Source organism: Haliotis asinina, chromosome 14 (genome assembly GCF_037392515.1).
Source record: "Haliotis asinina isolate JCU_RB_2024 chromosome 14, JCU_Hal_asi_v2, whole genome shotgun sequence".
NCBI classification, from domain to species: Eukaryota; Metazoa; Mollusca; class Gastropoda; order Lepetellida; family Haliotidae; genus Haliotis; species Haliotis asinina.
The window spans coordinates 28089126-28112771 of record NC_090293.1 but is presented as its reverse complement, the minus strand read 5'-3'; the positions used below and the strand labels follow the sequence as shown (position 1 = coordinate 28112771).

At 40.9% G+C, this 23646-nt stretch overlaps 1 protein-coding gene across 1 annotated transcript in view; it reads left to right on the top strand.

The window, feature by feature from the left end:
- The first annotated feature begins 339 nt into the window (after positions 1–339).
- Positions 340–23646, top strand: part of LOC137261149 (uncharacterized) — a 66492-nt gene continuing 43185 nt past the window's right edge. The window contains exon 1 of the mRNA XM_067798851.1: positions 340–542. The gene's annotated coding sequence lies outside the window, so the exon portion shown is untranslated. The remainder of the gene's footprint in view (positions 543–23646) is intronic.

Sequence of the window (23646 nt, the reverse complement as noted above, 5' to 3'; positions counted from 1 at the left end):
TATATCGACATCTACCTGGTGACAGCATAACGACCCATACCGGTCGACGGTATAACGAGATCTAACTAGCGACGGCATTACTCTTCCTGGCCCCTAGCTGACCACGACATGACCATCTCCCTACCAGGTGAGACAGAGACTAACGCATTTACTTCCATTCCCTGTACTTATAGTTGCTGTCCGTCACCTCTGACCAGCTGATGCCTCCCTCCCCCACGGCAGCAGTTGGCGTGCCCCTCCACCCCCACACCATTCTCTTCACAACCAATGTACGACGGTTCTCCCACCTCCGTGGAAAGCGTGCTGATAGCAGACACGCGCGTGATGGGGCGGGATCGTTGTATTTCAGGCTTGTCTCTGGAGGTACACTCGCATTCAACGTTTGGACAGTGCTAAAGTCGGGAGATGTTGTAAACTTACAAACTACGGACAATACGACGACGCCTTGTGAGAAATGTATTTACGAGACAGTGAAAATCGAGGTTTTTATTTCCTGCACACTGGTAACCGATCGCCCGTGTTCTAGATCTCCCGCAACCGAGGTAAGTAGGGTTATGTAAGATTAGTCTGCCAATAAATATACACTTCAATTAAACAGTTCTGACAGATATCGATTTCTCCACATCCAAACTCCTGGCCAATTAAAACTTGGTAAAATTTTACTTTTTCGTTTATCTCATGTCTGTTTGAAGTTGTGCATTAACAATACTGTACATAAAACAACCTCATATATTAGTTACATTCATAACTGTACGTTCCCAGTATAGAGTATACATACATAAGTTTGGCAGGCCTGATGGTCTCCATAACAAGTAAACGTAGGCCTTAATTTGCCCTGTTATCTGTCCGAACTATATTTGTTCAGAGCTTGAAGCCACGGGCTCCGAACAGTCATCGATAAACAGGCTGGAGTCGATAATTTATTATATTAGGACAATTAATAACCGTCATTTAAAAGTACTGTCTTTCTAAACGTGACCACCTCATGATTTCAATAATCAGTCCGCGTGCACGAAGCGTCATTCTGTATAAACGCCTGTTTTTATGTAATGTGTTTACAACATTATAAAGTTGTCAGAGGTTTGGCGAACGAAGAGACCAAGGCCGCCTTGGTACGTTCTTTGGGTTCAAACGAGATATGCCTTCAAATTACCGTTATAACACCCTCTGTTGATAAAGAATCTTCTCGATAGGTGATAGCAGTTTAAATTGTGCACCTTTAATCAGCCCGTGTGTAATATGAACGTAGAAATTTGAGTGGGAACTAACATATGCATGGTTTTATGAATACAAAATGACTTGTAATTATGGTTTGAGCAGATCATTTAACATATGAAAAATGCTGACTTAACCGAAGTCAAATGCACACTTATACTGCACCTGAAGAAACACTGGAGCTATGGTCCATGCAGAAGCACTCTACATTGAGCTAGATTATTAATGAGTTTATTCATGAATGGTATATCACGAATTCAAGGAATTTCGGAAGTTTATTGTGTGGTTGTAGAATATGAATGCTTGACTGTATATAATATTACAGCATATACTATAGAAAGGTACCTTTGGAAGATGTATGATATGGCACCTGTGTTTGAAGTGAGCGATGTTCAATACAGCATCCTGCCTTGGGTTAAGATAATATGATATGCAGGGTTTGCCGTCTGAGTGAAGGTTAGTTTAGACCGCAGTCAGTATATTAAAACTCTGGCTGTACGTAGTCAATTCATATCAAGGCACATGGGTGACAGCATGAACCTCGATACAGGTTGAGAGGATGCGATGACAAACATTCGTCACATATTGTTAAAATCCGAGTGTATTTTATGTTGAGGTCGGTCTAGAGTTCACTCGTCAGGCTGGTGTTATATGCTTACACCGTTAATATATCAAACTTCTGTTGAGAGGGGCGGTGAGGTAGCCTAGTGGTTAAAGCGTTCGCTTGTCACGCCGAAGACCCGGGTTCGATTCCCCACATGGGTACAATGTGTGAGGCCCATTTTCTGGTGTCCCCCGCCGTGATATTGCTGGAATATTGCTAAAAACGGCGTAAAACCAAACTCACTCACTCACTCACTATTCTGTTGAGATTATACATGTATATTGATAAAAGCGCCGTATAAGGATACTCACTCACTTTCATCTTGAATCATTGGGTGAACGAAGGGGTCATCCTACGTCTCCATAAGACTATAGTATGGGGTCAGGCATGGAAATCGATATGCTGCACTCTAACAATATTTCTATTGGTGCCCCTTGTACTTATTTAAACTTAATTACGGTAGCAGCGATGTCTGTGTAGCAAAGCGATATAGCTTGTGTGGTAAAAGTATGAAATTGAGTGGCGATTTTAAAATAACACTGGTGAGTCGATAAAACATGTTGCCATCAAGCGATGTCGGTGAAGCACTGATAATAAACACGCGAGACGGAATATGACACACTATCGTCTCGGTATTGTGACACCACGCCGCTGACCATAGAGTGCCTGCTCGGTGTCGGATCCACAGGGGGATCCGCAAGGAGGAATTCTCAAATAGGGTCTCCGGAAATGAACGTAGGTGCATACTAGTCACAGAATAGGATGCAGTACTGTAACCGGGATTAACACTACATGCAGTATGTGACATGGAAGTGGTGTGTGAGTAGGGATGGAGTGCTTAGATAGATAGATAGATAGATAGATAGATAGAGAGATAGATAGCTGCAACACATTCAGATATGATATATCAATTCCAAAGATAGAAAGAGAGACAGATAGAGATAGGTCCAACGCATGCAGATGTGAGATGGAGAGAGAGAGAGAGAGGAAGGGGGAGAGAGAGAGTGTGTGATAAAGAGAGGAGGCGGGGGAGACAGGGAATGAGTGTATGACAGAGAGCGAAAGAAAGTGTGTGTGTGTGTGTGTGTGTGTGTGTGTGAGAGAGAGAGAGAGAGAGAGAGCAATTCCGAACACCGTCCAGTCATATCATGACTGCTTATCGTCCCCCCCCTCCCCCGACAGTCATTGCACAACAACATAGCCTTATACAACACAATCGTTAACCTATATGGTCAAGGCTGTACATTACAGTACTATGTCATTAGGAGAAGCACTTGTGGTGATCTCAGTGCCGTGTATACCATTTCAAATGATACATCGCTGTATTGTGTGATCAAAGATTCTGAAGTATATCAAATATATACTGCGTTGTGTCTACCGAATCAGTCATCATATTTATCCAACCAGTGAATTCATCGCGCTCATCTTCATCGCTGTTTTCTAATTTGTTTTCATCGGATTATAATACGTTGGTTTTCGTTGCTATGGCAGACACTTTTAATAGCGCAAACATTGATTTGTGTTTCATAACCCCCGGGCTAAAGAAAGTAAACGGCTGAAAATTTCTTACCAAGACTATACGAATCGGAGACACTGCAAAATCGAGGCCCCAAGCAAATCTACAATGCGTCTCAAATGCCACCGTCAATATGCAACTTAGATCAAGGATGAACCTACATGTATAACATCGTTTGACGTCTGTGTAAATATATATTAGTAAAGCCCAGTAGAAACTGTTGCAAATATTCTATACTTCTATTGAAAAAAATGTGTGAATTACATTTGACGGAATAACTGATGAGTTACATGTTTTCTGTTGATGTACAGTCACGAAACAAGACATGGATAAATGAGTGAACACACTCACCTTCAATGCCATTTTCCATATTTGACATGCAGGCGTGACGTCACGAGCTTGGAATTTGCGTACTCTTAAAAAACCGGAAGCGTTTAAGAGAAGACATATTTATTTTTATACGTCCATACTTTTCTAAGCACTTAAAACCAAACATTTACTGAAACGAAAACAAAATTGTTACTTCAGTGTAAATTGTTAATAGATATAAGATATCGTGATAAAAAAAATATTAAAAATAGACACAATTCATAAAAATAACGTGACAAGATCGAGCTACTCCGTGGAGAGGTTATATAACATTAATGTAAGTAGTTGGCGAGCGTTAAGTGAAGTTTTTACTGACATAAGGTACTCTGTGGTACTCTAATTGACATATTTTACATATTTGAATTGAAATGCAGTGCAGTAATGATTGTCTGTTATATGTAGAGTTATGCAAGGCTTTGCAAAATGTGCATTATTTAGAAATGAACGGAAGCAATGGGTGCAGTAGGAAACTCACACATTTTGTTTGTTAACGTCACACGCTTTAATATGACTACCTTGGGGGCCATTGTACAAAACAACCTTACCATAATGGTAAGTCTGTGTTAAGGTATTAGATTTACGGTTACCTTAGCGCTAAGATCGCTTTGCACAGCAACTACCCGGGCCCCGTTTCACATAGCGATCGAAGCGCTTTGACTTTGCGTGCCCCCTATACTGTAACATAGACTTGTGACAGTCGTACCTCTTATACTGTAAGATAGATTTGTGACAGTCGTAACGCGACGATAGCTTTGGGAAATGGGGCTCTGCTCTGTAAATAATCGACCAGACAATCTAATGATTGAAATGATGAACAATTACATCGGGTACAATGATGCATCCAGGTCACTTGGCCTGACAACCGACATGTCCACGAGGAAATATTCAGCGAGCAAGTATGGTTCTATATCACGTTGGCTGAAACCGGAAACGGAGTTTACACATTGTACCTATGTGGGGAATCAAACCTGGTCTTCAGCGTGACCAGCCAGCAGACGCTTTAACCATTAGGCTACCCCACCGCCCCGGGAATATTCACGTCTGACCAAGGTGAAAAGCAACGTCGACTGGCGTTCCATTCCCTATCGTATTTCAATGGCACGGCAAGATAGTAAATACACACTCTAACACTGATTTTAAACAACTGTCAATGAATTTCGCCTGTAACATATTATAAACGGTGTGAAACTTGGATTGCCTTGAAAACCCAAATCCGTCCTTGACTGAACCAATTTAGACCAACACATCAGTGATGTAGTGTCCACAATAGGGAGCATGTTCTGTGTAGAGGATATCCTGGAAAGAGCTTTATTTGGTGTTTACAAAGAATTGTCTTCATTACTTGTTACACATGTGAGGAACTTGTATCTGTGACCGTACATTTTGTTTTAGTTGTGCAGTGACCGTGATCATCTATACTGAACAGCAAAAGAAACGCAATTTTGGCTCTTTGCCAAGTTATTAAATAGAAGACGTAAACATGAACGTTTACTTCTATGAGATTTCATTTTTTCGAAACTTGCGTTTCTTTTCCTGTTGAGTAGATGTGATATCCCGTTTGGGTAATGGCAGAAATAATACCTCATAAACGGAAACCGCGGAAGTATTTGTGAGGCTGCACTACCGTGTACCTGTGCTGTAAAACGTAAAGGAGTTGTACGTAATGTGTTTAAACAAGATTGGCATCGTTATTTCAAATATGGTGCATAGTTAAGATTCAAATAGAATCATTATCGCAAGTACACCATTTCCCTGCAGGAACTTAATTTAAGGTATGAAAAGATCCGGATAACACACTCTTGATGTATTCAGTGTCATCTGTTGTTGGCAAGAACACATGTAATGTGTAGAACCGTGGATCAGGGTACGAATGGGATACCAGTACCCATTGCTTGCCGTAACATCAAACAGGGTGGAACAAGAGCAACGTGTGACCCTGGTGAAGGTCATTGTGGCCGGAAGGGTCGACCAGGTAATGTGCCTTTGTTCGCCCACTGGGCGTTGAGGTTTTATGGTCGACTGGACGGAACATTAGCAATGTCGTCAGATCCAGGTTTGAAATACGTTCAGATTCTTCATTCTTCCATCGAACCTCGTCCATTCTGGAGGATTTTCAAAGACCTTGCCAAGAATGAAGAAGTGCACATTCCCTATGCAGATGTGCTCTGCATGGCGCAGACAAAGTTCCTAGTGCCTGCTCTGACTGAGGCTGTGATCCCAACGACCGGTTTACGCATGTTGTTTGTTGTTATGGTACTAACGAGTCTGCGAGAGACACTCTATGGTGCAACACCGCCAGTATCCACCCAAATGTGCTGAGTGTCAGTCTCTACACCAGATCTGACGCAGACTTAGCATCCTGCATCCTGTCTTGGAAGCCCCAAGTCATCCTGCATCCTGTCCTGGAAGCCCCAAGTCATCCTGCGTCCTGTCCTGCCAGCCGCAAGCCATCCTGCGGGAAGGTTGCCTCCAGTGGTACCTGTCTGTGTTCAGTGAGGGGTCCTACCACGCCCGCCTCTCTACTAACTCTTAAACCACGCGAGTAACAACTTATCCATGACCTAATTTCATCGTTTTTCCTGATGTTCTTGTAATCTCTAAGGGAGGAATAAGAGTATATATACGCCCAAAGAGTGACTCTAAAACCACGCGCGTAACAACTTATCCACGGTCTAATTTAATCGTTTTTCCTGATGTTCTTGTAATCTCTAAGGGAGGAATAAGAGTATATATACGCCCAAAGAGTGACTCTTAAACCACGCGCGTAACAACTTATCCATGATCTAATTTCATCGTTTTTTCCTGATGTTCTTGTAATCTCTAAGGGAGGAATGAGAGTATATATACTCCCAAAGAGTGACTCTTAAACCACGCGCGTAACAACTTATCCATGATCCAATTTCATCGTTTTTTCCTGATGTTCTTGTAATCTCTAAGGGAGGAATGAGAGTATATATACTCCCAAAGAGTGACTCTTAAACCACGCGAGTAACAACTTATCCATGATCTAATTTCATCGTTTTTTCCTGATGTTCTTGTAATCTCTAAGGGAGGAATAAGAGTATATATACGCCCAAAGAGTGACTCTAAAACCATGCGAGTAACAACTTATCCACGATCTAATTTAATCGTTTTTCCTGATGTTCTTGTAATCTCTAAGGGAGGAATAAGAGTATATATACGCCCAAAGAGTGACTCTTAAACCACGCGAGTAACAACTTATCCACGGTCTAATTTAATCGTTTTTCCTGATGTTCTTGTAATCTCTAAGGGAGGAATAAGAGTATATATACGCCCAAAGAGTGACTCTAAAACCACGCGCGTAACAACTTATCCACGATCTAATTTAATCGTTTTTCCTGATGTTCTTGTAATCTCTAAGGGAGGAATAAGAGTATATATACGCCCAAAGAGTGACTCTAAAACCACGCGAGTAACAACTTATCCACGATCTAATTTAATCGTTTTTCCTGATGTTCTTGTAATCTCTTATGGAGGAATAAAAGAGTCTGCATACGCTCAAAGAGTGTTGTTATCCCCAATAATCTAAGCAATACCATTTTGGTTACAAATACCGTTATTCGCTAGTCGTTCATCCCGACGTGGGCTGGGTATAATTATTCAGTCACGCGACAAACTGGTATCACTGACACTTTCAAATTCGAAGTAGAGAATGGACTGTATATTAAATCGTCTTCGTTACATATATCACTTTAACTCAGATCGCGAACATACAGTACTTGTGACCTTTAGAAGAAAATGTTACACGAAAACTGTTCATCAAACAGTTGCCACTAGGTACTATTAAATACGATCAATACCGGTGCCATATCCGAGTGCTACAGTAGTGGCGGTGTCTTTACTACTGTGGGTGTATCGTTGTTGGTTATAGCAACGATACCATAGTGACATGGTTAGTTAGGATTTTTCATAATACCAGCATAATTTTCATTTTTGTTGGTACTTAACGTTTAAACAACAACAACATAATGTTTTCAGTTGCTAATGCAACTTCATTCAGGACGAGAAGAACGGGAGTAACGCTGTTAGTTCAGCTTCTTTTGTCACATTCATTACAATCGATTTTCCGTTAACAATAAAGCATTGATTGTTTATATTATAACCCCTTTATTCTGAATAAAACGTTCTTCAAAAAGGGAACAATGCCATTGTTAAACATAGTGCAATATTGTTACTAACAATAATGCCTTCTTCACGCTTGGTAAAGCATTATCCACCACCTTTACTGTAAGAAAAGCTTTACTCGTGATAGTGACACATCCTTTGCTCTTGTTAATAAAGTAGTGTTTATAATAGTAACACTTCCTTTATTGTTGTGAGTAAAGCAGTGATCGTAATAGTAACACTTCTCTCATTGTTAGAGTAAGGTAGTGTATATAATCGTAACACTTCCTTTATTGTTGTGAGTAAAGCAGTGATCGTAATAGTAACACTTCTCTCATTGTTAGAGTAAGGTAGTGTATATAATCGTAACACTTCCTTTATTGTTGTGAGTAAAGCAGTGATCGTAATAGTAACACTTCTCTCATTGTTAGAGTAAGGTAGTGTATATAATCGTAACACTTCCTTTATTGTTGTGAGTAAAGCAGTGATCGTAATAGTAACACTTCTCTCATTGTTCGAGTAAGGTAGTGTATGTAATCGTAACACTTCCTTTATTGTTACGGGTGAAGTAGTCTCGGAAATCGTACACTGGACAGTTTTTTAGTTTATTTACCAACATTGTTCGCAACACTCGTACATTTGAATCCAGACATACGGAATAACCATATATTGTGAGGAAAGCACTGTTCATCACGCTAAATGAGTTATAGGGACGGTATTATCATTTGTTTGTTAACGCGTACTCAGCCGTATTCCAGACTTATGTCTGCGGGCTGTAAATACATCGAGTGTGGCTCAGTCAATCCCATGACCATAGAATCTACGTAATTGGGACACAACGACACATGTCAACCAAGCCAGAGTGAGTGAGTGAGTTTAGTTTTACGCCGCACTCAGCAATATTACAGCTATATGGAGGCGGTCTGTAAATAATCGAGTCTGGACCAGACAATCCAGTGATCAACAACATGAGCATCGATCTGCGCAATTGGGAACCGATGACATGTGTCAACCAAGTCAGCGAGCCTGACCACCCGATCCCGTTAGTCGCCTCTTACGACAAGCACAGTCACCTTTTATGGCAAGCATGGGTTGCTGAAGGCCTATTCTACCCCGGGACCTTCACGGGTCACCAAACCAGAGAACCTGACCACTTGATTACGTTGCTTGCCTTTTACGAGAAGCATGGGTTAACCGAGGATCAGTCCTAACACAGACCTTCACGGGTAGTTGGAGGTTAACGCATTTCATTAATTCATCCTTACAGTTGCTCTTCTATCGCAGGGGTGGTGAGGTAGCCTGAAGACCCGGGTTCGAATCCATACGTGGGTACAATTCGTTGTGGCTCATTTCTTGTGTTCCCCGTCGTGATATTGCTGGAATATTGTTGAAGCGGCGTACAACAATACTCACTCACGCTTGCTGTGCTTAGCGACGAGTCGTTTTTTATCTAGTTCGAATCCTAGATCCAAGCTCCATATGATCCTGTATCTGTCAACACCATGCTCTTGTTTGTGAACGTCATTTACTGAAACCCTTGCAACCTTGACCTTAACGTCATGCAGGTAACATTAAGGCGCTAGAGCTGCCCGTGGCTGACATTTTCGCTCGTCACGGGCTGCAGTACTGATTTCTTGTGAATATGGACGAGGTTAACAATTTTTTTACTGGCAGTTTGAGGAGTTTGCTGAGAGGGGAGAAGAGTGAGGGGGTGCAGGGAGGAGGTGTTGTGTGTCTTCGTCCGAGCCCATTCTCTAGGTTTTCTATGATGTCAAGCTGCCATCAACACCTTGCTGTAGAATGGCTCAACGTGACGGCCGTCACTCACTCACTCCTCAATGTCGGCGCGTTTTTCCATCATTACAGACTTATAGGCACAATTTCAACTGCTTGTACAAGCCAAATAGTCTCTCGCGCGTCTGTCATCCTCCTTTGATGGAGAAGGCTTTTCGTCCTTTTCGGTGAAGGAGGATTTGTTACAAATGTTATAGACAGACCCGTCGAGATAAACTGTTATACCTACCGATAGTACGCCAGCTCTATACCACTGCCCGCGGGTGGATAAAAGATCATTCTCGACGGAATATGGTAGTTCTATTGTTAGCTCGTAACACAGTGAAATTGCTCACATTTTTATGTAATTTTGCGACGTTTACGAACATGTTTATTGTTGTTAGGAATACACTACGTTTCGGGTTGTTTCTGATTGTATGGTTGTAAGGACCGTGTACTATTTCTGTGGAGTCAGACAATGTCTGTGGTTAGTACTTAATGCAGTAACGATCTGGGCGGCATTAGTGTTTGGCTTCAACTGGTTTTGTGACTATTTTCATAGCATTATTTGTAACTATTCCTGAACGCGGTTTGGTGGCAACCGTTGGTATTTTCAATTAATCATGATGATATGCTTAACAATTGTTACGCAACGATTTGCTTTACACTTGGACATAGCTCTCTAAGTTGCAACAATCGTGCATTGACGCATATCGATAACTTTTGTCGTATACCTAAGCTGAAGTTGAATGAATAGCATTTGTGCCAGGGGTAGGGCATGTTGTGTTTCTATGACTACCTAATGACGCAAAGATGGTCGTTGCTATGCCACAGCTTTGTGATGTCAATCATTTGCGGACTGTTTTTGTTTATGTTTATGTTTTTTCGTTATATGCCTGGTGACTAGACGGTTCTCGCACCAGAAGTCACCTACCGTGACTCAGCAATAGGACCGGTACGTGATTAACAAGGCGATCTCGCGTGATGGCCAGCTCTCGCGTAATCTTGACCGGGCTGTTGAGCTCATCTAATCATTGTCTATTTGTCAACTCCCGATACTGATCAGCTTGCCTCAATTGCTCTTGATCTGCTGATAACGTAAATTTATCAAATCAATCAACTCAGCGTCCCTATGACATTTAGCAGATTTATACTACCATTTTCATACATCACCTCACCTATGTACAATCAAATCACAAAGGATTAAGGTGCGCGGGGTGGAGGGGTTGATTTTTGTATTGCCATCGTGTACGATACCTTAAAGTATATTTTCAATCTGACTGGTACGGATCACAGCAGTCTGCTGTGGTTAGCACAAGCGTGCCCATATCCCGTATAATTCAATACTGCTTTAGCTCCCGCGGTCCCCTTGGTTAAATAGAACGCACACGTCAGAGGGCTAACCTCACGGGAGCCGTTGTAGTTGTGATGTGATAACCGGCCATGACGTGGCCAACGGAAAACGATGCTACCAATTATCGGTTGCAACGACTCATTAACTCAGGTTGTGAAGATATTAGATAATTGATTTGCACTGAGCTTAAACAGTGATTATGCGCGTGTTGAAAAAGCGCCGGCATGTTTACAGGTAATACGTACAGCAGACAGTGCCCATTAATTCCCGTGTAATGGTAACGGATATTCCGCTTGAAATAGAACAGGAAATATGGGATTATAGTGCGGATTATTATTGGTATATGTCTGATATGAATCCGGATTTATGACAATGTCAGTCAGTTGAATGTAGATTTAATACCGCCAGTCAATGATTTCGCATTGTTCACTCGAATATTATTGCGCAGGGGTTATACGGTAAACAAACACGCGTCTCGTGACGAATATGCTATAACACCGACTGTTTGAATGAGTGTGATTTTACGCCGTTTTTCTCGTTAATTTGAGCAAGTGTTTGTTGTTTTATGCCGCTGTCAGCAATAGTCCAGCTATATGGCGACAGTCTGTATATAATCGGACCAGATAATCCAGTGATCAAGAGCATGAGCCTCAGTCTACGCAACTGGATACGATGACCTATGTCAGCCAAGTCAGCGAGTCCGAACAGCCGATCCCGTAAGTGGACTTTTACGACAAGCATGGGTTGCTGAAGATCAGTTCTAACCAGGATCTTCAAGGCAGTTTGATGTGCTTCATCGTCTGTTTGTCAGTGACTCCACTGAAGTCTCCGTAGACAAACATACAAGTCAACGATATAAAATGTAGCCACTTCTTTTGTGTCTTCATCACCTCCGAAAGGATGAAATTGAACATGATAATTTCACGGGCACATCTATTAATTTGTATTTTGATTAAGAAACTAAACGACTGGGACTAAATTAAACTCACTCATTCTTTCATGAAAGACGCATTGCGTTGAATCATCACCAGTGCAGGTACACGGAAGGTTTATAAACAGAAATATGCCAGAAACAAAAACCCCTTTGCGTGTACGATACAAAAGGCAACAAGAAGAATACGTGTTTCCTTATTTTTCACCGCCAGTACATATCTAGATTTAATGTTTCTGACATCTTTTCCTATGTCAGTATCAATAAGTGTCTGTTTAATTTTATCTGACAATATACAAGTTCAATCAGGATTGGAAGTCCGCACAGTGCCTACTGAAAAACGCGATAAAAATGACTTGGCAGTGATAATATTTATTGCTATAACAAGATCAAGGGTATTATTTCTCCCGATGCATTCGCTGTCTCTAATACTGCGCACGTCTTAACAATTAGCTGTCTGCTGGCGACGTCACCCGCCCAGTGACCGCAAACGTCACCTGCAAAGACGACGGTAATTGGTAAGGTATACGTCGACGTCAACGTCAACGTCAACGTCAACGTCACGGCTCCCGGAGCAACGATATCCTTCCACAGTTCTGATTTATATATTGTCAGCCAAGGTACGGCCCGATCAGTACTAACAGTTGGGACTATTAATGAAAGCGACCTCTCGTATAACATATCTTGCCTGTGGGGATAGTCAGGCATCGTCGTGTATCGATTGCAGTGCGGTCATTAGTAAGGTCTCATAAGGCTCTATTGGTGATGAAGAGACTCGTGGATGTACTGACCTTGGCAAACATTATGTAAAGTGTCGAGGAGCTTTGGTCACCTTTGAGAATATCTACCTCCGGAAGGTTCCGTCTTATTTGATCGGATAATCTGTGTGTTTCCGCTTATGATTATTGGGGGATGTGCACCACAACCCCACCCCGCTTCATGCTAGCATGCCGTTTGTTGGCCAGAGGTTCGATTCGGTTTTATAGCACTACCAAACCTTCTGGTTCTATGTTCTTTGTGCACATTATCTATTTTTCATGCCCTTTGATATGGATATATTTTCTCCTGATAATATGAAAATGTTCTCACCCGCCAACCTGAAATTTGTCGTTTGTTTCAATTTGCATGTATTGTAGGATCTTTTACAGATGGATTTATGAATTTCGTCCATTTCCTCTATTCATCAGACATTGAATTCTTGCTCGGAATACCGTTACAACGGCTTAAACTGATTCTCGCTTACACATGCGTATTTGCGCTACGTCGTGGCTTAAAGCCCCACTCACCGTTGTAATACATATATACTTTAGCTGTTTAGAATTAATATTCACTTGTAAATACTATTTTCCGTATGACACAAGGAACTGGAATTTCGAGTAACCATAGTTAACCTTTTTTAACAGAAATATCGGATCGGCTGAAAAGTAGTTTTTTGTCTGAACTGATTCAAGAGACTAATGCATCGGTTTAACATTTAACTCTAAAGTACTGAGACACGGTAGGAAAAATGCAGTGGTTAACGCATTCGCTAATCACGGTTTGATTCCCCATATTGTTACAATGTGTGAAGTCCTTTTCTGGTATCCCGGCTGTCACATGTGTGCTACAAGTGGGTATATTGTGAGAGTGATGGAATGTTAAAAGCGGCGTAAAACAAACGCCAATCACTCACACACAGAAGTTCTGAACGTTAACAACTTTGATGCTCATATTTATTCTCATACCAGACAACATCCTGAAAGAATTGGTTGTATATGATCTATAAAAAATAAGTATATGATCTATGATATTTGATTTATTTCAGTTTAGGTACACTGCCTCAGACATTGCCTCTAAATAGAGGCATTAAACTGACTCATCAAGGCAGAAGTTAGATGACAAGCGGATTTTAATGTTTTCGTTAACTGTATACAGGTACAAATGTAGTTTGTTATAAATACATCGACCCACTCACTGAACGCACACACGAGTGGATCTACTTAGTGAAAACATTCCAATTGTCTGGCCATAACCGTTGACGCCTTTGGGCATGTTATTATTACTGTAATCTGCCGTTTGCATTGTGACTCAACCATTTCAATCGTGAATTAACTAGTGAAATAATGAGCGAGTTTAGATTTCAGCAATATTCCAGCAATATGACGACAGGACACACCAGAAATGGGCTTCACATATTGTGCCCATTTGGGGAATCGAACTCGCGCCTTTGGCCGAACGCATTAACCACTAAGCTACACCAAGTGTACTATTGAAATTGTTGCTCGGCTATTGCATTAATGGCCGATGGCAATTAGGGGTAGCCTAATGGTTGGAGCGTTCGCCTGCCGCGCCGGAGACCCGGGTACGATTCCAAGCATGTGTACAATGTTCGAAGCCCATTTCTGGTGATATATTTGACGAACGCTATAGAAAAAAACATACTCACTTGTGGTGACGTGACGGTTATAGCAGTTCCTTAACCATTTCAGTAGTAGACTGTCTGTTTTTGTAGTAACCTATCTATATTTAGTGACAACCATTGTTGTAGTGACTCAGCTATTATTGTCGTGACTCACATACCGAAGTACGAACCCCATGAACCTATTCAGACAATGGTCTACTTTCCAGACGATCCGAATTTTCTCGTGTGAAAGTGAAATAGACACCACACACAACTCCGGTTAGACTGAATCCCGATTCCTTCTTTCATAAGAAAAATGTATTTACAAAGACTTTTAATTGTAAAGTTTAATAATCCCGTATTTCTATATTGCATGTTGAGGTTTAGGCCGCATACCTTAAGTAAGAAACCGCAGACTATCCCTGTTTGATGAGATCGTAAAATGATTCACAATGCATCTGGCTCACTGGTTACACCTGTTATGTGTTTTTTTGCGCTTCTTCAGTGCAGTTCCGAAAAGCTCACTGAAACTGATATAATATCAATTCCGTACCAGACCGCCACAGTTTTCTAGCGGCAGAGCCTCGTTTTGAGAGCTTCATCACGTCCAGGTTTCCGTTTGTCAGAGCTCGCTGTACGATACAGCCCGCGTTACGACGTGTTTGCAAGGATTAGAAGGAGCGTAGTGTTGCAATACGCTTGTATTAGACGTGTCACATCATACTAATTAATATTTATGTATCCAGTTAAATGCATTAGTCTACAAATTCTGGACTAGTTGAAAAGAACACGAAGAGTTGGTTCTTCATGTAAAGATTACTTGCATGTGCATGTGCGACTTTAGGCAACTGGCATGCTCCCTCACACACGGACAGAATGTGGTTATCCCCAAAACAAAAATTGCAAGAGCAGGAAAAAAAAAACAAACAAACCGAAATTGGGTGCTTGTGGCGGGTGGATGGAATTATCGAATTGTCTAACACGAAATGGATTAGGCTTCTAAATAAAATTCGAAATTCACACAATTACTTTCTGACACTGGTTATCGAACAAAGCTGCGCAATAAGATGGAACTCAGTAAACCGGAAACGAGACTGTTCCGTAATCAGTGTTTTGACTTGACTATTACTGTAACGGCACATTTCTTTTAGTATTGGCGTGCTTTGTTAGTGACTGAACCACGTCAGTAGTAATAAGCCAGAATAATAGTCCGCGTACATGGTGCTTATATTCAAGCGCTACGTACATTACTATGCCCGCTCATAGGGCATTAACGCCTTTCCGATACGTTTTCAACTCCTTGGGGGTCATACAGGAATGCTGCATGTTAGGCGGAATGAACGCAGACATCGCCAGCAATCCGTTACTAGTGCACATTTTACAGCTGGGTGAACTCAGACAATATGGATTTAAGTATCTTGTCCAAAGATACGACGCGTCACGGGATGCGAACCTAGGTGCCTCCACCGGAGATCCAACCCGGACCTTCAGCATCATAGGCTGACGCCTTACCACTGCACTGTTAGTTCCAATACCACACAGAGAATACCACACAGAGAATACCACACATTTACTAATCAGGACCCAGTTGCCTGAGCTTCTTATTGACGATGCATGTAATATGTCAAGATACGCATCAAAATGCATCATCATTGAATAACCATTTTTTTCTTTCACTGTTACCACCGTGAAACAAACACCGTGTCTACTTTCTTTTGCCCGAAAGTTTATTTGTTCTTGTGGCGTGCAAATTCGGCAAAGAGCATATTCATTCCTAGATTTTTTAAAACACCTTCTTTGCTTCAGTCTCTTATTAGAGAAAGCATATGGCAGAGGAAGCTAAATGATGAATCATGGCTGTCGGACGCTCGACGTCGGGTATCACATCTTTATGACGCTGTTGACAAGATCACTCGCTTGTTGGTAATAACTTATCTTCAGCTCAGTATCTTGACGTGATATCCATTACTGCAACTTTGCGAGCGTTGCCAGTTGTGTTCGTTATTTAGAACGCTAGAATTCAAATATATGCTACCCATCAAAAGTTAGACTGACTAGTGTAAATGTAGCCACTTACTTCCCTCAACTGTTCTGAACTAGATTTTGCAAAATATTCCATTCTGTTTAAAGGTACTGTTTCACATGAACTGACTTATTGTCAAACAAATTCGCAATGTTGAAAACGTTAGTGTCATAGGTTTAACATATAAACTGATGAAAAATTGGAGAATTCGTAACACAGCTGTACATTAAAAAGCAACTTCAACATGCACTACATTTCCGTTAATGCATGGTCCTCATGCAGTTTATCTGAAAAAGGCTTGCAGTTGGTTCAGGTTTGCGGCGAAAGTCATCTTCGATATAACTTAACATAATATACAGTGAGTCCATGACATAGAGTGAATGTTTTAGTTGAGTCTAAACCTTGCATGGATAGTTTTCTTCCTAGATTTACGTGAACATAAACAGTCAAGGTGAATAACGTCTTTGGCCAGCTTATCGTGTCTTTAATTTCACAGATATAAAATGTCATTTCTACGAGTCGCATAATCAGCAGAATTAACTACTTAGAAACAGCGCCAGTGCTTTAGTCCCTTCTCTCATGTAAATCAGCAGATAAGTTCGTTTGTGACAGGTAGTGTAAATAGATCCGGCAACTTGGATATTTCTACTCGTAATTCACGTGCGCTTTCTTCTAACCGGAAGTGAATGAAATGTCGCATCTCGTGCACTATCAGAAACGATAGAGTCTGACAAGGGAAGACCGACGATTTGTAAGTGAAGGTCTGTTATTATCATTGCTCTGCGAAATGAGGCTCTAAATGGTGGTCCAGTATCCTGTAGTTGCTTGGAGAGTGGCTCTTTAAAGAAAAAGACTTGGGCTCACTATAACATTCGATCTAAACTCTGTTCAACAAGTAACCTACACCTGTGAGTTCATTAAGAAAACACTCATTCGCGTTTTATAAGCCCGTTAGCAGAGGTGATTTTTTTTCTTCACAATTTGATATACGCGGAGAACATAAAATGGATAAGATGAGATGACAAAACGTATTTAGAAAGGATTTAAATGAATTTTGTTTTAAGTCGAAGTAAGCAATTTTCCAATGATATTGCGTCTACACAAGGACGAGACGCAGGTAGGCTTTGTTATGCTGAGATGATCGAACATAGATTTTACCGTGTTAAAAGAATTTAACATCAATACTGATACTGATGTTATGCTGAGGGAGAGATGTTGGAGGGTAGTGATGTTCATGAGACAGTTGAATGAGTGAGTGTTGTTCACGCATTACCCGGCTGTAATTCAAGTCGGTAAAGCGTTCGGTCGTTACGCCAAGACACAGTGTGAAGCCCATTTCTGGTGATATTGCCGGAATATTTCAAAAAGTGACGTACAAACATACTCATTCACTATATTTCAACTATATTAGGTTTGTATGTGCAGAATAGAATTAGCAAAGAAGAGGTTTAATGCCAGAGAGAGACTCCCCGCCACACACACACACACACAAGAATAACTTCCTAACACAAGCTAAATTATATATAACGCTATAATATATATATTCCTTAATGAATACAGTATGCTCATGTCTGGCATTACCAGACGTAATATCGCGGTGATATCATGAAAAACGGCGTAAACATCATACTCACAAGCTCGTCGCCCACTTACGATCTGCGTCGGATAATTGTTAGACTAGTCCCTCAATGTATATAATTTTGATAGGAATCGGTAAACCCATAAACTGAAAAGGAGCCCGAGTGAGTTGAGAGAACCTTGTGAAATCTAGACTCGCTTCATTGAGTGTTTTAGCATTGCAGGGAGGGCTAGACAATAGGAGAGACAATGTGCTTCATGGACTGTGAGACAGGTTAGGTACTTGTATGTGGGTCCCACGTTGACGTTACAACACGGGAGATGTAATTTCAACAACCACATGATGACAGGGCACAGAGAGGCAATAGTTCAACTTCAGAAATGGCTTAGTGGTCAAAGTGTTCGCTCATCGCGCCGACGATCCTGGTTCGATTCTCCACATGTGTATCGTGTATAAAGTCACTTTTGTATTTTCCCCGTTACTGCATCGCAGGAGCTTTGTCAAGAGTCTCTCAAAATCGAACTCCGTCACTATGAATTGCATCAGTCTGACTTGTACAGAAACGGAATACTCAAACCAAGCGCCATCGGTGCCGTCGCACAGACACCACTTATGACACCCCTCCTAGCATCTTTTTAATAATTTCTTCATTGAAATACCACCTGGCTTAGAACAGCGGCTATTTCACACAAATCCCTTCCTTAAAGCCACCTCCCGGAAAGATAAGGATTCACAGTCGTCATAAATAATAAAACCATACTATGTTTTTTACACGTGAAGCAAAATACTATTTCCCTGGCGACTCGTTGCCTGTTGGTGGTCGGCGTTAAAACCCGCTGCAACACCTGACGTAGAACACCAAAATCATAAATTATCTTGGGCGGACAACTCCGACAACGTTCAAGTTCTATGACTACCCTTGTATATAATTATTCTTTATGAGTAAACCCTTTGTTCTCGTGCGATGCAAGTGCTGTTACCAATGATTGGGACTTCCCTAATACACCTTGAAGGCAGAGATTGCGGCTGTAGATAGTGTTAAGTTAGGGTTACTTAGAGGAGAAGGTATCGGATTGGTCTCCCATTCATAGCTGTCGTTTTGGAAGAAGACCTTTTCATTACTTAAGCTTGTTATTGAGAAATTCCGAAATAAAACTTCCAGGCACAATGACAATGTCCCGTTTGGTTGGTTGTTGTTTAATGCCGAATAGAAATATACCAGGACCCGCATTCTCGAAACGTTCGTAGCCGTAGGAATTCTTAACTTTGATGGTAGCCAATGTGTTAGGACTGGACTTAAGAAGTTCGTAGGTCTACGACCGTTTCGTAAATAAGTGCCTAGCTTTGTGATGGCGGTCCGTAAATGATGAAGTCAGAAACAGACAATCCAGTGATTTACATCACCAGGAATGATTGTCCTCAACTGACTTGAGTCAACAACATCCTCGAATCTGATCCGGATCCGGATTGGTTGCCGAAACTTCGCGGTTGGTCGCGGTAATGATGAATCCATATAACCAAAGAGTGTGTTTCATAAATCGTGATCTGATTTCTAAACCTTCCTTCAGTCAATCAATCACGTTTATTTAGTAACAAGGCCTTATGCCCTCGTACAATGCAAAAGAAACAAGTTTATACTTAAAAGATAATGGCAACTGACAGTCACATTTATAAATAACGCAATGATAATGATCCCTTAATGTATGTAGAATAATTTATTGGTACTGAAACATTGGTACGTGATAATGAGATCAGAAGGTACTGCTGATCTGGGTAATTTGGTAATGCTATAAAATGCTTACAGCGCAAATTATGATAAATTTTACATTCAGATAAAAACTGAAATTCATTTTCTACAAAATTATCGTTACAAATATTACAGTGTCTTGGTACCTTGGAACGTCATCAAATCTACAGGATGTTTTTTATATATTGTTAGTGAACCGATTCGTAACATTGTTATTCTTCGCCTCGCACCTTTAGATTTCAATAATAAAATATGGTTTACTGCAAAATAAAGTTTTGATACTGGAGTAAACAACAAGAGATGAACATTAGTGCATTTCTGAAAATATGAATTGCTGTTGACAATCACCTGCTCTTACGGGAAAATCTTTCTAAAACTGTTCCTCGCTGCCAACTACTTGGGCGTCCCATACAAAACCAAACCCATAATTGAACAAAGCATTTAGGACAATATACCCACCTTTTCCAACTTTGTAGGAACCACTCAACCAACCATTCGAAAAAATGTAGTTAATATTGGATTTACAAAATTAATAAAACGCAATGATTAATCCAAGAGGGATACGGATGATGAAGGGAAATTAAGGGAAAATGTAACAATTTATTCCATGCCTTTGGAAATGTTGTGGATATATATCACTGTTTCTCAAATGCATTGATATTGGCTAGTGGCAACCTCGCAAAATTGAATATCCCCTACTTCTTTTGAATGGTATATGTGATGGTTTGTATATCTGTATCGTGAGGTCAGTGCCGATTTACGTGATATAAACAAGATATAGAGTGGGACTGAGGGACCTCGGCGCTTATTAAACCCATTAATAGCAGCTGCCTGAGTTGCCTCCCTTTAAGTGCCAAGATCCGCTGATATTGTCTTAATCTCACATTCGGCCTCATTATGAACCTTTTACTTTCAGCACGATTGCTGGGCTCTCGAGTTTCACGCAAGGGAAACTCATCTGCAACCCGAGTAAATGTTGGCCATATTTTACTGATTCTTACTGCCATGTCATGATAAACTGGAATAATGTTCTTCTCACTCGCATACTCACGTTAAAGTAATAACTAAACTGACGAATGAAAGAAAGTACACACCTTTGGTTGAGGGGCTATTTGAGTGAGTGAGTGTAGTTTTACGCCGCTTTAACAATATTCCAGCAATATCGCGGTGGGGGACACCGGAAATGGGTTTCACACATTGCACCGATGTGAGAAACCGAACCTGGGTCTTAGCCGAGTCGAGCAAATGCCTTAACCACTACCCCCACCTCCCCCATTTGAAAAAAAGAATCAACGTAAATAACATTAAAGGTGTTTGGCTGTGAATTACTAGACATGCATATGTGTCGTTAAACCGTACAAAAGTGCCACTGGTAATAAAGTACTGCTATGTTAGATTCGTTAAAAGATTACGTGAGTGAAAGAGGCTGTACCATCGTTCAACCTTCTTATGATCTTCAAGATGCATTGTTGGACACACATACATAACATGCGTGTATCTACTCCTCTATTAGCACACGCGTACTCTCGCAGACACAGTCATCTTTAATGAGTGAGTAAGTTTAGTTTTACGCCGCTTTTTAGCAATATTCCAGCAAATCACGGCGGGGGACACCAGAAAATGGGCTTCACTCAGCTTTAATGAACGACTATACATTAGTTATAATAATCATTCTTTACCATATATTTTATACCTGTCAGTCCTATTTACGTGTTTTATACCTATCCGAATATACAAAGATAACTTAATGGAACTAAATTTATAAACAGTTAAATATTTCTTGGAGACGCGTGGCAGCCGAAGGCCCCGGTTCGTTTCCCAACGTGAGTAGCCCATTTCTGGTGTCCCCCGCCGTGATATTGCTGGGAGATTGCTCAAAGCAGCGTTAATCTAAACTCACTCACAACCCATGTGAGTGAATGTGTTGGGTTTAAACTTACTTATATATGCATTACAGTCATTCCAACAGTTATATTCAGTTTACGTGTGGGCGGTGGGGTAGCCTAGTGGTTAAAGCGTTCGCTCGTCACGCCGAAGACCCGGGCTCGATTCCCCACATGGGTACCATGAGTAAGGCTCATTTTCTGGTGTCAACGCCGTGATATCGCTGGAATATTGCTAAAAGCGGCGTAAAACCAAACTCACTCACTCACCCAGTTTACATGTCAGCTTAATATTGGATTAACGCCACAATTGTCCTAAGATTAAATTGGCATAATAGACAGGAACGTGCACGTAGGACTTGTGTTTAGCAAATGACTTTATAGTGTTAAGTTAGCAGTGTATGAAAACAACATCTGATTTTGCGAAAATCTGGCGTTATAACCACTACAACGATGTATCAATCAGCTTTTGACATGTGTGTTCTCACAGCTCTCAGGAACCAGCTAATTATATAATTAGTCACAAATCCTTATGACAAATTATTATTACCTGCATGAGGTTCTGAAACAGCAGCTTCAGCGCTAGCATTACTGAATAGCGCTGACACTTACGCATATACTTTTACATAAAATCCACATGATAAAAAAGTGCGTATCTTTTTGTGTGTATGTCGGGTATGTGTTTGCAAAATAATGAAATGTATATATTTACAACGTGGATGTTTTTGTGATGTATAGCCAGATGATAGTTCTTTATTATCAGTGTTAGTTCTCCTTCGTATTACCCCTTCCCTTTGGCAAACAGAACACTCAACGCCACGTTTGCTCAGCCATTAAGTTTTCTCGGTGTTCCGATCGACTGTTTCCGTTGAACGCCGGCAAGGAGCGGAAGTATGGCGGAAGAAAACGAGGTTGTCCAACTTCGGAAAATACTGCCGATCGGCCCGGAAGTACGAAACTCATTTATGTTTGGGTGGCTTGATTTTTAGATGACACTGTTTGACTTGTGAAGAAAATGTTCATCTGAAACTAGCATCACTGTCTAGTCTACCAGCGTTAATAGGCTTTGACTTTATTCATTGGAACTTTCAGCGTTAGTTTACAATGTAAAATGCTAAAAAAAATGCCCATTGTTTTCTTTTCTACATGGAGGTAATTTTTTTTCGAATAATTCTCAACCTGTATGAAATTACCCCTGCCTGCTGAACATCAAACATCGCAATAAATAGGTTATTGTATATTTTTGGTAAGTGCATGTATTTTCGGCTTTTTCAGACGGCGCATCGTTCTAGTTTCTAGCGTTGTAACTATACACGCCATTGTGACGCGATGCAGATTTTGGTATTAAGGTATACGGTACTTAAGATACGGTACTTGACAACGTGTTGAGGACACTTTGGCTTCTTCAAAGGAAATGAGTCATTGGATGAATAGGTTCAGTTTTACCCCGTTCTCAACAATAACACGGAGGTTCACACCAGAAAAAAACGGCGTGCCCACCTGGGAAATCAAACCCGTGGTTTAAGACGTCAAGAGCGGTTACAAGGGACTTCGCCAGTTTTGTGTGACAGGATAAAGAGGGTGTGAGTGAGGGACGTTTAACACCCATTTGAACAATATGCCACGCGTGCCAGATAAATATAGGATGACCCCGGAAGTGAGACAGGTTAAGTGTTCCAAGCCACACAGATTAATGCAAAATAACACGTGACGACGTAACGCTGTCTCCCTATAAACTTAGGATATCCATTAACTGTTAGATTGCCACAGATCATGATGTTTTGAAAAAAAAGACAACATGGAATATTTGAATGACCTGGTTGACATGAGTGATGGATTGTTATATTTTAAGATGTTCTTTTTAGACATTTCTCGTAAAATATAACAAGTCATCTTTGAGGTCATTTTTGGTAGTTTACGTTTTAACAGGGTATACAGAGCTCCAAAACAAGGGCGGTGGGGTAGCCCAGTGGTTAAAGTGTTCGCTCGTCGCGCCAAAGATACGGGTTCGATTCTCCACATGGGTACAATGTGTGAAGTCCATTTCTAGTGTTTCCCGCCTAGATATTCCTGGAATATTGATAAAAACGGCGTAAAACTAAAGCCATTCACTTAAAAAAACAAGAGTACATTTGAAAAAGTTAAAA